The 18168-nt window shown below is 36.6% G+C and overlaps 1 protein-coding gene across 4 annotated transcripts in view; it reads left to right on the forward strand.

Annotated features, from left to right (window-relative positions):
* bsk (basket) overlaps positions 1–18168 on the forward strand; it is a 100837-nt gene that overhangs the window by 5991 nt on the left and 76678 nt on the right. For 2 of the 4 annotated variants that reach the window (XM_053754499.2, XM_053754502.2), the window contains exon 1: positions 17750–17916. The exons of the other annotated variants lie outside the window; for them this stretch is intronic. The gene's annotated coding sequence lies outside the window, so the exon portion shown is untranslated. Of the gene's footprint in view, positions 1–17749; positions 17917–18168 lie in introns of those variants that run through there. 4 annotated transcript variants of the gene reach the window in all.

Below are 18168 nucleotides of genomic sequence, written 5' to 3' on the forward strand. Positions count from 1 at the left end.
TATCTTAATTGTTTCATTCCACACATGTCTTATCTCCAAACAGGGCTGTCTAAAGCAAGTCTTAAAATAAATGGCTCAATAACGCCGGCGCTGCTGAGAGAATGGTTGATCGTGTTTACCAGAAGTTCAAGTGCAGTTGTGTCGGTTTGCAGCGGGTGGTGGGGGGAGCTGGTTAAAGTTATACAGTTTGAGATACCGAGTTGACTAAGCTAAAATTAAATTTAAGTTTATTTTCATAAACAAACTCGAAAATTATATGTGATTTTAATTGATCCATTTTATTTATTGTGTCATTTAGTTTTTTTTTAGTTTCCAATAAATTATAGTTGGAACGCTTTTTGTTTTTAACAAATGTGACGGTGGTGAATTTTAAGACTATTTGAACGCGGCGTAAAAAAAATCATTTTTTTTAAATTAAACATTTATAAAATTAACATTGTACTAGTACTTTACTTATTTATAAAATAGTATAATTAAATTGATTACTGTGTATGGTACATGTTTGAGAGCCAGTAAAAAATTAAGTTAGACACGTCGCGACAGTACAATTTAATAAACACTAATGATAGCCCGCAGGGACGTTCAAAACAAATTCAACTGGTACTGGTTCTCATACAAGTCCCATATAAATAGTTTTTGACATTTCATAGCAGACAATGAAAAATGTATCTTATTTTACTTTTTACTTAGGCTAAAATTGATGTATGAAATCTCACGTACATTCGTATGTCGTTTTCTGTCTGAGGTTTCGGCACATATTTATACATTCTATCAATGAATTATTTTTCAAAATTTTTGTATCTTAATATAAAAAATTGACACATTTAATTGAAATGTTTTTCACTAATTCTGCGCCAACCATTAGGATATCTATCTGATATGTAGTCGTTTCAATACCGATACTTGCATCGAATCGGTTTCACAAATGGTTCGCAATATTCCTAAAAGTATTCCAGAATAAACTATATTTCTCTAACATAGAGGTAATAAATGTTTACCTCTAGAGCGCGCGAAACCGTCTCAAAGGCTACGTTTCCATTCGATCGAGTCACCTATTTCCGTATTACATTTGCACAGGTGCGTAAGAAAATGATTTATCTGTCAAATACCGATGGAAAGTAGATTTGCACAGTGCGCGTAAAATTGGTTCGCAATGTAAAACGTTCCTGCTTCTGAGGTACGATCTTTATTTAGATTTTTATATTTAGGTTGACAATACTGGACTGGAACTAAAATGTATTAAGTATAGAATAATAAGCTGTTCCTTTATTATAATTTTTTTGCAACCATAAAGCGTTCTACATGATCCAATAGTTGACTGTCGTTTTATTTATATGCTTTTAGCATTAAAACCTTTTGTACTTTCACAAATTGCATTTTGTGCAATAAAGTTTAAATAACAGAATATCTTTAGACCTTTTTTTGATTCAATCTCGTATATAAAATTAAATTCAAAGATATAAAAATGTATGTAAATAATCATTGTAAAATTTGACATGAAAATAGATAAAATTATTTTTACTATACAATTTAATAATTAAACGGAATCAATAAAGTAGTTACGCTCGACAGTTGACTTTAACAGTTAACCATTTTACTAAGTCTATTTTTGGACGAGTAGTATCAAATAGTCATGGTAAAAAAAAAAGGTGACCTTGGAATATATTAGAAGAAGTTGTAACTAAACTACCGCCTTAATATTAATCAAGTACTCTACAGCCCCTAGGATTTTAGGGCGTCATTGCTCCTCTTAACTATTCTGTAATGCTTCAGAACTTATTTAAATTATGATAAAATTATTGGGCAGAAGCGCTTAAAGCAAGTACTCGTCTACGTTCTGACATAATTGCACAAAAACGTTTAAATCTTGAAATTTGGTATTCCATTATTGTCCACTGGATAACAAGCTGTTAAAGTGGTTTTAAATTGAAAAATATGTGAATGCATCTAGGTGAATGTTTCAATTTCAATTTATTAATTGCATAAATAGATATATACAATGCATAGTTGGTACACACAACACTGATAGTTTGTCTAAGGTTTACTCTGACGTGGATTACGCTTAATTATGTAAGCAAATTTTATTTTTACACTATAGTAAAGGCAGCGTATTGAGATAATTTCTCAGATCAGTGACACGCCGGGTCCGGGAGCCGGTGTTCCCGGGTGAGGGGGGGGGGGTGCGACGTCAGTTCCATTGATCGCGTGCTGACGTCACGCTTCGCGCGCCAATGCAGACCCGAACCATTTGCGTGCAGAGTTAGTATAATTTTTGCTAGAGAGCATTATTTTTAACCGATTTCCAAAAGGAGGAGGAAGTTATTTAGGCTTCGTGGATAGGTATCCACTTCACTTCACTGCGCGGATACCTTCATATTGTTTCAAGTACGGAGAAGGTCATAGGGTACCTTTCATACCGGAAAAATAATTGCTCCCTTGCGGGGCCGCGGGGAAAAGCTAGTTCTATATATATTTTTTAACATAATTAGCAAGCGTTATGTCAGCCACCATGGACTGCGTTACTACTAGTTGTAATTTATCTTTTGCGCGCTCTATGTGTTATCCTTGCTCTAAGCTGTTAGCCAGGCTTGCGTTTCCAAATGTGATTGAGAGCGCTCGTTCGCTAATGTGGCTGTATGGGTTTATTCCGTTGTCTGCTAATCCCTCCATTGAACTCTAATCTATCAGGATTCAATTTGTCTATGGTTTGAGGGTTTGTCTATTGAATGTGGCTGTTAGTTTTAGCGCGATTTATTGAATTAATTATACTAATATACAGGGTACAAAAGACTATTATGTTGTATCTAATTGGTGCAAAGTATACACCTCTGTCTATACTAGTATCTGCTCAGTCTCTGCCTTTGTTAATTTGACGAACCGATTTTGAGTGGAATGCTTATTATCTGGACAAGTTGATTGATTAGGAAAATAGACCGATCTTTCCGGAGGGAATATTTGATGTGTCATAATGTGATACAATAGAACCATTACATATCCTCCCGTGAATATCGTACGAGGCGATTAAGGGACACATACCCTTGGCAGCTGAAACGCGACGGAAACATTTCTAAGGAAGTTGTCTCACTCAAGCGAAATCTATTGGACTGATTTTGAATAAATTTTGTACACATGTGTGTAGCATATAATCTGGAAGAACACAGAGTACCTATTTTATTTATATCCCGAAATTCCCTAGTACGGAATAAAAAATAAGACTATTTATTGATCACTACTGAAAAAATCGTGGAAGAAAATTTCAATTAAGAATACAGTCTTGGTCCCTAGTTATTTACTTTTAGGCAACGAAAAGCTTAATGGCCGTTTCTAAACTGAACAAATAAATTAAACGTTTCAGTTCATTAAAGTCTCGACAATCAACATCTCGGGGAAAAATATTAAAAATACTTTTTTATTTGATTTGTGAAGATTTCGCTCTTGATTGGACAGAAACCCACAATCAACACTCGACAATGACGTAAGAATACAAAAATTCCTAACTTCTCAACCCCAATTAATGCAAAAGTAAGTTGTTTTTCTTTTTAACGCTACTCTCGGGTTTAACTCCATTTCACATCACACACAAGTTTTCCTTGTTCCTTGCGATGTTTTGCTTCTCCGGAAGCAAGTGGTGTTCGATGAAAACTAATAGGTACAGGAGTCAGATTGGTATAAAACTCATGTGGCACGAGTAGGATTCGAACCTGGGACCTTTCGGTTCACAGATGGGCGTTTTAACTTACCTAGCAACCTATCACTAACTACTTAATTTCCATTCTACCAATACAACTCATGACCTTGTCTACCCCGTAAAGGTTAAAGATTGGAATCCATTATTATGTTTTTATGTAACTTACCCCACCTACTATAAAAAATTGCCTACAAAAGAGAAGTGTCGGTAATCGTATAATGTAAATTGCTAACGCGCGAACCTGTGATCTGGACCTTCGTAAGGTCACCGCCAATTTGCGCGTAATCAAATTTTTACGGTCGCTCTGAATGTCGCCTAAATTTCTATATTCTAAAAATTGAATTTTGTTTTATTGGAATGTACATGTTTTGTTAGGTTTATTTTAATGTTTTCATTTTGCAGATACATTAATTGGCGTTTGGTATTTTTTCATTTTTGTTTTACTTCTTAATATAATGCATAATTGCAACCACGGAACAAAAACAAAACAACGGAAATTTGGAGTAGGCGTGGCACGCGAGTAACGCTTAATTCATCTATCTTCAGAGCGTCTGAAGAGATGAAACCGATCAAAATAAATTTTTAGGTTATAATGTTCTGTATTTATTTAACCATTATCACACTTCCATTGTTTTTTTCTATTCTGTGATTGCAATTAGAGAACCGTTATTAAAATTTTAAAGTAGTTTGTAGCTTGTGAGAAATAACTATAAATATAAAGATTGACGAGAAAAAGTGCCTGTGAAGGTCTAATTTCTGAATAAATGAAATTGAATTTGAATTTGAAAGAAAAAATGGACACATTTTTAGAAGTCAACCAGCGATAGTTTAAGAGGATATATTTACTCCAAATAAGGAGTGTTAAGATGAAGTTCACTTGCTCTTGGCAACGCGTTCGGTTTCAGATGGCTCGCTATCGCACAGGTGTCATTATATGTCACAGAGGCATTGTTCGCATACTGTGGAGCACCCATTGTGTGTCAAATGTGGTGTGATAGTATGTTTGTTTGTATTGGAGTATCTACTGCGTTTATTGAGATGGCACTATGTTTGATTAAATGTCAGGCCGATGTATCAGGGAGGTAGTTTGACCATACTGCTTTGTCGTTAACGTACATTGTCGTATACTAGCGCTTGGTAAGGAAATGGAGATAAAAAAATATCGTTCAGTAATTTTTGCATTAAGAACTTTGCTTATGGGCGAAAAGTCAATTCAATTAAATTTCATGTAGGTATTTTGTGAACATACATATAAATATGGTAACACAGGTTGACATATATTATCAAAAAGTACATTATGTCCCGCTATTGGGCATATAAAATGAATGTAATGTTTTAGTAATATCTTCATAATTTCAACCATCAATATTGGTGGGAGTAGACATAATTTTTAAGACGAATGTGAATTAAAAAGAATCCTGCAAACAAATCCCTGAGCTTAAAATGAAATAAAAGAAATAAGTGTCAAAATGCCACAAATTTCTTTGGATGTCACTGTCAGTTTCCACTTGGTCTGACAGATATGTCACGTGGGATAAGGTAACGAGCGTGCAGCGAGAGACGCCACTTTCGTGTCAATTTCAAGTTATCTAGATTATATAATTCGCGAAGTACTTTTTAATATCTAAAAGTTGGCGTGGAAAATTTCTGCGCTTATATTTTGACAAACAAATATTTTCACAAATCACAGATAAAATAACTATTCTTAGTAAAAGCATACTTTCTCCCTCCAGTTGTGTGTACAAGTGCAACGAGACCCGGACAAACGAACTCACTTTCATGTTCATAATATTAGTTGATAGATTGTGAAAAACGCAAGAAGAGTACAGTTAAGCACATCAATCTACTCAAATGTATTGCAAATTGGTCGCTATTATCGCCGCGCATAGATGTCACGGTTCATTAGGCCTCCTATTTTTCCCGCAACTTAACGTGGTCCTGTGCCAGTTTCATCCATGGCTTTCCCGTGTTTTCCAAACAATGTCACCTGAACCGGGCAAGACTCTTGCACGTTCTGCGCGATTCATCTACCATCTACAATCTATTCTTCTTCTTCATAGTCGTATCCCTCATTTCGTGGTGTGACACTAACATAACGACTTTCTTGGCACTATTAATGGAGTGGTTTGACATTGTCTTCTCAGGTTTCCTCACGATGTTTTCCTTCACCGGAAGCGAGGTCGATAAAAACTACTACACATGAGTCAGATTGGTATATAAACTCATTTGGCACGAGTAGGATTCGAACCTGGGATCTTTCGGTTTACAGGCGGGCGTCTTAACCATTTACACCACCACCGCTTCAACCTACAATCTATATCAAATTGTGTAATATCACAAAGCTAAATCTGAAACGTAAAGTTCGAAAACTATTGATAGAAGCGAGATTGTTCAAGGAATGGCTTCGGATTCTCCCGTTCCCATCAATATGTAAATTGTAGGAAAACGGACAAAAACCGACTGAAAGTGGGAGAGATAGGCCGTAGTGCGGGTTTGCCACTCACTTTTCACTAACAATGATACAGCTGTTTCTAGACAGCGAAGCGATATTTACTTACGATCAACAGGTACACTACAAGGTGCTTTGCTACTTGCTTGTTTGTTGTCACAAATTATGTGACGCGACGATAACCATAATGCAGTGTGATATGCTTGACTGCGGCTCACTGCGAAAAGATTTCATAGTGAAAAGTGAATTGAAACCTCGCACTACGGCCTCCGAGCTGCGGTTACGGTTAGAATAATACGGTAAAAATGGCGCGGTGAAGCTGTTGAATTGTATTACCGCTTCGAGAGAGACGTTAGCTCCTGAATTGAGGAAGCAATCTCTTTTTTAACACAACCGTGTTAAATTAATTCTTATGGCTTGATATAGAACCCAATTCCGAAATTATATACTTTATTAATTACACTCCACATATTTATAACCAGCTGATGTCCGCGACTTCGTTCGCGTGCATCAGCTAGTTATAAATTTAACTGTACAAACAAAGCGTAACGATACCTATACAGAAGATGCTTATCAAACTTAAATATGTTTGTTAACGTATATTTGTATATTTCCTATAATTTAGCTGGACCTTTATGACTCTTCTTCAGGTGTTCCAGATTTTCGACTTTTATACTTCAAATGCTGGACTGGACAACTTTTGTTAAGACTTTATTTCGTATAGTTTAGCTGGACCATCATGGGTCTGTATCAGGTGTTCCATATCTTTGATTTTGTCAAAAAGTCTACAGAAAATGCTCATCAGGCTGACCAACTTTTGTTAAGGAGCTTTTGTCATATCTGTTATAGTGTAGCTGGTCTGTTGGAGTTCATCATCAGGTGTTCCATATCTTTGATTTTTATACGTCATCAGAAAATGCTCATCAGGGCGAACAATTTTTGTTAAGGTATATTTCCTACAGTTTAGCTGGTCTTTATAGGTTCTGCTAGAGCTGTTCCAGTTTCCAAAATAAATTATACCCTATATGTGAACAGGCTTTATAGCTATACAACAAAAAAGTTTCATTCAAATCCATTTAGTAGATCCAGAGATTAGCATGTGTAAACAAACATAAACAGACAAACACGACTTTTCTTTTATTCTTATTCTATTACTGATTCTCTATCGATTTCGTTTATTAGTATCGAAAAGAAAAACTGAATTCGCTCACCAAAAGGATTACGTAAGAATATGAACATTTCATGTAGATTGTCTTATTCAATTTAAAAAAGAGTACTTATTTTCAGACTTGTTTCTGGCTCTCTCTCTTACTTGAGGGTTTTCTCCGTTTCTTCCTGCTTATATTCAGAAAATATGTCGATAATGGTATTCGTGGCAAGGCCTGTAATATGAATGCGATCGATTTCTCGGTGTAAGCTGTTGTGCAAGTCATGACAATTGATTAGAAAACTTGGTATCGTTATCAGACTTTGTATTAAGACTACCTGAAGAGGGAGACCTCTTCAGCTTATTTAACTTTCTACTGCCGAATTCCAAAGCGCATGTTAAGAAGAACCGGCGCAACAAATTTCACCGTAGCCTTTTCATCAAAGATTTTCTGTCTTAAGATAATATTGTCTTCAGATAACTATGTATACGACAACAATTCCCAATAATAGATTAGACCATTACATACCGTATGAAATGGTTTTGCTTTATTTAGAAACTTAGATCCCTGTATGCGAGTCTCGATGGACCCACGACAGTAAATAAACCTGATGTGTAAACAATTGGAAGTACTTAATTAGGTATATAGACTATGGATTAAATTGCAAACGAAAAAGCTTTGTGCTTTGCACTAAAAACCCACGGCATGTATTGTTGATCCTGTTACTTTTGAAGGCTCCATTTTGTACAGAAATTCAATTAAACGGACGGACAAACTTCTGCTTCGGAGACGTAAAGTTGAGCGCAAATATGTACAGAGACTAGAAAATGAAGACGCCAGTGATGCCAATCTTAGGTGCACTATCAAGTCATGTTTATCGTAATAATGCTTTGTCTTCATAGATAAAGAAGAGATAAGAGTTGAAATAATCTACGTCGCTTAAGTTTCACCTAAGATTGGCATCACTGGCGTCTTCATTTTTTGGCTACGAGTGAATGAACTGCGAACGGGACCACGACCCTCAGCCATAAGGATGGCTGAGGGTCGTGGTCATTATGTGGAATAAAACACACATAACGACTTTCTGGGCACTATTACTGGTGTGGTTTGCTATTGCCTTCTCTATTGCACACACAACTTGACAATCGACCAGTGTGCAGGTTTCCTCACGATGGTGGTGTGGTGGTCTATGAAAACTACATGAGTCAGATTGGTATACAAATTCATGTGGACGAGTAGGATTCGAACGATATGGTTTTGGATTTCGGTTCACAATCGGGCTTCTTAACCATTACACCACCACAGCTTCAATTGCAAGTTACTATTCATATCAACTGTTTCAAGATACTATTGCAATTTCAACTCTATAGGACCAGAGAAATTAGGTACTTTTTAACTTGCAAGATTTGATTACTGACAAACAGACGGGACAGGTGAAACTATACTACTGTTCAAACTACTATGAAAGCTTGTAATGACAATCTATAAACTGGAGATTATTCTCATTGGGCTTACAACCTGATCACTATTTAATACTATTCCACAAACAAGACCGTCTAGCCTTTAAGTTGCGCAACTTATGGCTATGTAACAAATGCGATTATTATTATTAGTAATTAAGCAAACAAAATAGTGCGCGCCGTCTTACATTATTCCAGAATTATAGACGAGCAAGACCTTTTCTTCAGGATAGATAAATATTAATGCTTGAGAAGCAACACGTCCGAATTTACACTCTACATTGCCAACAATAGATGCTGTAATTGCTTGGCGGTAACCGGTGAAAACCTTCGCCTTGGATGTCTATAAAACTGTTAACTTTTAAGCATCAAAAGTCGCTGTGACACCCGGGAGCTGTTTTTACTCTGTGCAGTTTTCTAAAGATTTTTTTCGAATGGTTTATATTTTTACAAGATTTTATTTGACTTGCAATGTATGTCCAATGTATGTGGTGGGATCATTCAACTGAATTTCAGAAGCAGAATCAGATATCTTCATCAGAAATTTTGTACACACGTTTAGTTTGGATGACAATGCATTATTATGATAATGACCAGATGGTGCACCCAGGCACGGCTCCAGATGTGGGAACTCCACAAAGGTTTCCTGCACGCACATAATATTGTCACACATTGAATGCAATAAGATTTCTCTGACAGCAATAAAATAACAAACAAAAGCTGACGCTTCTTGTAATAAACTTATTTTTACTTTATTTGGGACAAAAAGTGCAGACAACATATCTCGTTTCGCAATATATCTTTCCGATAAATATGATGCTGGTGTGTCTATTTTATGAAGATGATGTCAACGGACTGTAGTACGTGTCTGTTATCAATATGCCTCGTTGTTTTGAATGATAACATTACATTCAGGAGAGAATCGATGAGAATTTCAAGACTGAATGTGGATGCTACTTACTTGGTATTTATTCTGTGAATTGTCAATCACTTTCTGGGTTTGAGCACTTTGTGTAATCGTTTGATATTGTGGATTTTATACGATTAAAGGGATCGAGTTGAGTTTTGTAATCGTAACAGCCGGTATATGTAATACATTGCATATAACAGTTCATTCACTCGTAGGCCTTCTAAAATGCAATGGAATAAGATTTATTTCTGTCCAAAACGTTACTCTCCCTTTTATAAGTCGTGTAAAAAGTAATGACACCCCGTTTAGCATTGCACAGTGACCCACGTCACGACATCTTTATGAATATTCGCCCGCAATAAAAGCCACTAGGCCAGAAACTATGCGGAAGCTGTAGAAGGCGCGGCTCTTACAACCGGACTTGTATATGTAGCTCTTTGAGGTATATTTGTATAGCCACCGATGATGGGGACGATCTTCACACCTTGAAACCCAATGTGTCTTGTACAGTGCGCTTCTTATAGAGGTTGAAAGGCCTGCTCTTTAAAGAAAGGGGAGCCCTTTGCCCAGCAGTGGGACACAACAACAGGCTAGAAAAAAAATATGTATATATGATCTTAAGTCGAATAAAGAATTTTGAATTACATTGTCGGCTTCCAGCTTCATAAACTCTGGTCGTCCTTAAACATAGTCCAGGTCTGAAGTAGGCTGCGTTACTTAAACCTGGCGCGTCCTTTCACTTTCTCCGGGGAAATCAATTAGGAATTCCACCGAGTTTTCTCGTGTTTTATAATTAAACTTGATAAAGGCTTCTCTCGGCGGATGCCGTGTTTGGTTAGTGATACGGATCATTCTGACTCTTGAGTGGATTATGACTGCTTTTGTGGACTGTTTATTAACAAAATAAGTTTATTTTAAGTTTTCCATAGGCTGAGGAGACCATTTCCCATTTAGTGGGCTGCCATATCTGTTTGCTTACTAGTATAAAAAAATTTAAACGTAAAAAATAAATAAAATTTTTGTGAGGGCCCAGATCTGTTAATTTGGTTTCTTCCCCGGCTATAAAGCAGGGACTAATTTACTTCTTTTTCTTATATCCTCATGTCTTTGTCAAGTTCTCTAGCTCTCATCTTCACGTGTTTATTATGCCCTAATCGCTTCGCTCGTACGAAATCCACGGTAGTATATTGAGTGGCCCTATTGTAGGACGGGAACCACATTCAAGATCATTATAATAGATTCAGCCCAGCCTTATAGTCTCCCGTGGGAATTCTGGAACGTAAATTATCCTCAGTCCTTTTCCAATATAAAAAATGTGTTTATACGTAAAATATTAATGAAATCATGGTAAAAACGTTAAAAAAATTTTATAAACTGAAGTGTAACTTCACTCAAACCAAATGAGATGAATATTTTTACATAAATTTGAACGAAATTCTTTATTTCATTTAAATAACACTAGAAGCCTGGTGGGTACACACCCCTGGTTAAACTAAATTTGCATCTTGATTATTTTCATGAGCACAGACAAAGTCATACCTCTCCAGTCGTTCCGTTATTGTATGTATAGTATATATTTTATCTATGAATACAATTAAATTTAATTACTCTCATCACATTGACAAATCTTTGTATTTAGTCATCATGTTTGTATTTGGTCATTTTAGTTTTCTTACTCCGTATCTTGAGTTATTTTTCTATTACTGATAACAGCGTTGATTTAGAGATTTCACGCTTACGAAGGCTTGGCCTTGGTTCATGACTACTACTGATTAAGATCTTTAGGAGCACGTTTATTTGCGAGAACTAAATTGTATCGACACAATTTCACAATGGATATGGAAAATTAAGGGTTTTCTTTTATGTACTAGAGAATGTTTTATGTACTAGAGAGCTGTTCATGTTACATAAATAATGTTGATGGCTATACATTTACCTCCTCGCTAAAACTGAAGCCTAGATGAAAATAATTGATTCCTCATACGAGTTGCAGATTGTATGTCCGGTTAGAATTTCACCAAATACGTATATTCTATTCCATATTATGTACTTCCTACATAGTCTGCCCAACATGTGATCTCCTAAAATATTCCCTGTTCTAAAGCTGCTGCCAATTTTATGGCCTTACAAATATCTGAGACAGGGTAACGTGCGCCATCATTTGTGGAATGGCGGTCGTGGTTATTCTGTAATCGTTGAGGCTTGAAATTCTCAGCTTCGTGTTTTACACTGAGTTTTGTCTTGTATTTTCATTTTAACCCCCGACGCAAAAAGAGGGGTGCTATACTTATAGCACCCCTCTTTTTGCGTCGGGTTACTCGTACTTACGAGTGTGTGTCTGAGGCGTCGTAGCTCCCAAACGGATGAACCGATTTTCGTTTAGTTTTTTTTTTGTGTCTTAGGTAATTTTATCCCGAGTGTTCTTAGCCATGTTTCATGAAAATCGGTTCAGCCAGTTACAGGTACAGTTCAAAAGTTGTAGCGAAATGAATATTGGAAGGCGGGTGATTTTTAATTTGTCTAACAAATTAACTTATAGTATACATTATTAACAATGGTTTGTTTTCTTTTTAGGTAACTAATTACAGCAGATTCGTAAGTGATGAATATTTCTGTAACTTGTTCGTATTTTTCTGGGAAAGCAAGATCTGAGTAAAATGTACTTCTAAGAAACTCGTATTAACGTATTTATCGAAACGTAATAACATCGGAATTACACCGGCCTTCTAGTAAAATCCCATCTCAAGAATAGTTTATGGCCACCGGACTGCGGATCAGGGACCAGGATAATGGGCTCTATGGCCGCCTCCGGGGATGAATTGTCTATGATAAATCCTGCAGAGTGTTATCTATGCCCATCTAAAAATAACCCGGCTGTGAATGCCGTCGGATTTGAACGCTGTCAAATTAATGTTAGTCTGGCTTTGAAATTTTATTTTTTGAAAGCTTTTATTTACCATAGATAAAATATATTTCTTTTATCTATGTATGGAACTATGCATTTTTGCAAACTTTCAATTCAATTTTGAAGCAGATATCTTCAACCGATTGAGATAAAATTTTCTACATAGGTTCGTTTCTTTTGGATGAGCATGCATTATTATGATACCCATGACTAGATGGTTGACCCAGGATCGACTATCAACCAGGGAACTCCTCAACGAGTTACAGCTAGGTCACGATTTTTTTGTCACGCATTGAATGCAACAAGATCTCCCTGACGGCAATAAAAGCAAAAATAACGTTTTTTTGTAAAAACTTATTTCGGCTTATTTCTTATACTTTTGTACGGTGTCAATCACAATCTAGCTGCCTGTGAAAAGTTTATTCAGAAATTACTTTAATTAACTTTTTCACGTCAAATATATTCCTGATATTCTCAAAGATAAAAATACTAGTATTACGAGACGACCACTGCAAAATGAAACACAGAATAAACTCATTTCACAATATTACATGCAGGCTTTTAGTATGAATTTTTATTTTTATTTATTTTTCAACATTCAAATTTTTCTGAAAGTACCCACGACGCTCTCCGTCATGTTGACGTCCGTCGACGGATCAACACCATGGATTCAGTAAGTACTTCGTACGGAGTACCTACTAATTTCATGATCAACACAGAACAACGTAGAAATTGTGTAAAGTTTCGACGTACGTGAACGCATGTCAGTGTGAAAACAACGAAACACGAATGTCCTACAAAGCGGTACGTCTTCGCAACCTAACACGACTGAGCAATGGGGCATGTGCCTTAATCTTTATGCAGAGTAATAGCAGAGGATTTTCAATGAATTTGGGTAGCTTGATGTGCTGTTCAGTGTACACAAACTCTGTTAATGTCTAACACTTCGTAGCCCGGTGAGTCTCAGCTCGAGTACTCGACTTCAACATAAATAGAATAGAAGACATTGAAAGGTTTCTTGGTCGTGTATCGAGGTGCACAATAGATATTTACGCATTTATATTAGGTACTGTGTTTTGCTTGTCACACATGCTTTTTTAACTAATTTTACAATTTAACTAGCTGTACCCTAGGGCTTCGCTCCCGTGGGAATTTCGTGATAAAAAGTACTTATTTTATTCTATCTTCTTCATAGTCGTATTCCTCATGGCTGAGGGTCGTGGTCATTACGTGGAATGAAGCACACACAAACACTTTCTTGGTATTATTAATGGAGTGCTGTGCCATTGCCTTCTCCATTTCTCACACAAGTTAATAATAATCAACCAGTGTGCAGGTTTCCTCACGATGTTTTCCTTCACCGGAAGCAAGTGGTGGTCGATGAAAACCACTACACACGAATCAGATTGGTTTACAAACTCATGTGGCACGAGTAGGATTCGAACATGGGACCTTTCGATCCACAGGCGGGCGTCTTAATCATTATTATGTACTTAATGTTATATTACTGATAAAAAATTATACATAAATTTATATATAAAAAATGGTAAGCCCTTCTGGCATAATAGGGACCAACACTGTTTGAATGAGTTTCTTTCGGCATTTCTTCTCAGCAGTGGTCGTTCCGAAATGCTAGTAGTTTGTAGCTTTGGTAAACATCATTTAATTTAGATTATGACGTGAAAAAGTGCCTGTGAAGGCCTAATTTCTGAATAAATGATTTGATTTTGATTTTGATTACACCACCACGGCTTCAATATTCCATGCGTGTACGAAATTTCATTACAATCCGTCCAGTAGATTTTGCGTGAAAGAGTAACAAATATACACCCATACATCCTCACAAATCTGAATGAAATCACTTTTGCATGAAAGGAAAGCAGCTTTCTCGTGAAAGGGTAACAAACATCCATCCATGTTTGTGCATGAATATTATAAATACGTAAATTTGAGTTTCCATATTTAAGTATTTATCTATAGCTACTATTATTATAAAGAGGTAGGTAAGCGTGTGTAAGTTTGTTAGTTTGAGGCGGGTAATCGCCGAAAACACTTAACCGATTTCAAAAATTCTTTCACCATTAGAAAGGTACATTATTCAAGATTGCTCCCACGGGAGCGAAGCCCCGAGCAACATCTACTTTATAATATTCATACGACACATTTTGATACAATTACATATGAATAGATTAACTTGTGTCTACTCTAGCCCACCCCCTGTTACCTGTGACATTTGAAGAAACCTCATTCCAAAGAAACTTTACAAACATTCTTCGTTGGCTTCCCACGCCTAGTCTTTCACGTAGCAAAGTTAATGGCTTGGGAATGTATGCGGCTACATACTCGGATAGATGGAATGAATAAACGTCGCTTAGTTTGTATGACGAAGCGGTGGTGGTGTAATGTTTAAGACGCCCGCCTGTGGATCGAAAGGTCCCAGGTACGAATCCTACTCGTGCCACATGAGTTTGTATACCAATCTGACTCATGTTTAGTAGTTTTCATCGACCACCACTTGCTTTCGGTGAAGGAAAACATCGTGTGGAAACCTGCACACTGGTTGATTCTTATTACCTTGTATGTGAAATGGAGAAGGCAATGGCAAACCACTCCATTAATAATGCCAAGAAAGTTGTCGTGTGTGTTTCATTCCACGTAATAACCACGACCCTCAGCCATGAGGAATACGACTATGTAGAAGAAGAAGTTTGTATGACAGCTTTTATTTACCGCAATGATAAACCAGCAATGTATGCTGAATCCGCCAAACTGTTCAACGATAGTATATAGCAGACTTTTAGATGGTAGGCATTCCCATTTTATTAACAACTAGATGTTGCCCGGGGCTTCTCTCCCTTGGGAATTTTAAGATAAAATATAGGCTATAACAATCTTGGGATAAAGTACCTTTCTAATGGTGAAAGAATTTTTGAAATCGGTTCGGTAGTTTTGGAGATTACCCGCCTCAAACATTCAAACTCACAAACGCTTACCTCTTTATAATAATAGTATAGATTACTAATTATTATTAAAGTTATGTTATATAACTTCGTTCTTCACTTCACTTACACTGTAACTACTTTTAAACTTTCGCGTGGCATAATTATATACTAAACAACAGGTAATTATTATAATACCGTATAATATATAAAATGGGAAATAAAAAATGTATGTGCGCGTTAAATACCTGCTGTTTAGTAGGTATATAAAAACTTACACTTTTCACATAAAAATTTAAAAAGATATTTTTTCAAAGTTACCTAGTCTAGTAAGGAGATTAGCAAACGCTGTTTAAAATGTCTGTAGCATTAATAAGATATAGTGCAATTTTAAATTTAAACCAACAAAGCCTTTTTGCGTCGTTATGGGTTTGCAGGGGTTTTGTATGGGATTATATGTTTAACGAAGTCATTACCTTACGTGTTAGTATGTACCTTGGATCTATTTTTTTTTATTAGCCTATGCTATTCAATTGCTATGAAAAAACCTCCCTTCTTCTTCGCTATGTGTTGTGGAACTCCTTCAGTTCATATGGATTACTATAGTTTTATTTATACACAGTGTTTCTATCCGAAAATTTCCACAAGAGCGCAAAGTTCATAATAAGCTTGATAAATAATGTTGGTAGGAATAATTATGTAAATCAGAATATTTACTAAAAGATGTCTACTCTCGCAGTTTCGGTCTCCGCATAAAATTGCTGGAATATTGCGAAGTTGTGGAACTATGTCAGTAAAGTTCTCGGCAAAAGATCCAGGCTCTCTTATAATAAGTTCAACTATTTTAAAAACACCGCTTTCTTACATAAACTTAACTGTTTCATTTCTATATTGTTCTTATTTGTGAACTTTCTAGATCTACATTTGTAGCTTAACTAATGGCCCACCGTTATCTGTATATTTTCCTTGTTTCTTCTTCAGCTGTTAAGCGTTGATACCCACCGGACATGGTCTTCGGCGTCCTTCTTTACGAAGCTTAAACTTAGCGACATTTAAAATCGGCTATTCTATTGAAATTTTAGTTTTTACATTGTTGTTAGTATCATATTTTTTTTTCTCTTGTGTTATTTATAATTTTTTATATGTCCTTGGAAACATATTTCCCTTTACCGATAAACAATGTTACTGTACTAATTACTTCAAGTTAAATATGGTAAATCTTTATCGATTGTTTACATTACCGCGGCAAGCTGTTCTTGCGAAGGAGTTAAGTCGATCCTTCGCGCCGGACCGCCATGCAAGTCACCCGGCGTTTCATTTAATCGTGAGTTTGCAAAATCACGGCTAAGTGGCGGCGTGTGTCGCTTCTGTGCGCGTATTCTTTGTTCGCGGCGTAGAGTTATAACGGTTATAGAGCGGGCTTGGTAATCTGTGAGCTATCGATTGGTTCCAATTGTCAGAATCAGTTATAAGCAACGTTTTAAGAAACAATCAGAGTTATGTTTGGTAAATTGGACAGAAATTGCTTCCAATGGAATAAAGCAGTACGAGAATACAATGTACCCGACATTTTATTTTACTATTTGATATTATGTTGATAAATATTTATATCAGAGGAAGTTTGAAAGTTGCGCCTATAAATGATAAAATTAGAGGTAATAGACTCGGTTGGTTTGGACACGTGATGAGGAGAGAAGAGAATCATTTACTGAGGAACGCTTTAAGTAGGTAGGTACATGGATATAGAGGACGAGGAAGGAAGAGATGGATGGATTGTGTCAGGGAGGATATGAGGTTACTGGGGGTGGATCCAAATATGGCAAAACATAGAGAATTGTGGAGGGAACAGACATTTTGCGCCGGCGTTAGGCGAACGTTTGCGCTACGGCGCCTACGGTTTCGCTACGGCGCTACGAGATATGGTTATTTGACGTTTTCTTGATCCACGGGGCGCCTATGTTACTGCTTCAAGACATCGGTATGGACAAATATCGACCCCAGATAATGGGACAAGGTAAGGCAAATGAAATGATGATGAAAACAAGCGGGGATAAAATAAATCCTTAGCAATCATGTCTTCAGTTTGATAATTAAGGAAAGAAGTAGATTTTCGCTGATTCTCATTTAATATTAGTGGGTTTAGGAAGTTAAATATTTTTCACTGTCCGCTCTAAGTTTTCTACAGCCTACTGGCGGGGGTGTATCAGGGTTGGACCGCGCACGCCGGGGCGCAGCGGAGCGGAGTGCGGCAGTACGCTCCCGGCTTCGAACCCGAGTTCACGTAACACTCATCCCCACCTCAACCTTATAAATAGTGATACTCTTACACTATCGGACACTAATAGTGCTCAACACGCCCCCCGATTGGATATTTTCTGTGTTGTGTCTGTTTCCTGTTCTGAATACATCTTTAATTGGTGAGTGCTGTGTATAACTGTGTGTGTTCTTATATGTATCATTTTTGTTTAATTATTAGACTTATAATATGTATAACAATATGAACATTTGAAACTGAAACTCAATTGCCATGCACGGCCCTTTTTTCCATTGAAAACCGGTGAACGCACAAAGTTTGTTTTTGTTTCGCTAGATGGCGTTGTAGCGCCGCGTCTGTAATGCAGTGTTAGTTTTGTAACCATTCTCAAATTAAAATTGTATTATGTAACTAC

The sequence above is a fragment of the Plodia interpunctella genome, chromosome 14 (genome assembly GCF_027563975.2).
Source record: "Plodia interpunctella isolate USDA-ARS_2022_Savannah chromosome 14, ilPloInte3.2, whole genome shotgun sequence".
NCBI lineage: Eukaryota > Metazoa > Arthropoda > Insecta > Lepidoptera > Pyralidae > Plodia > Plodia interpunctella.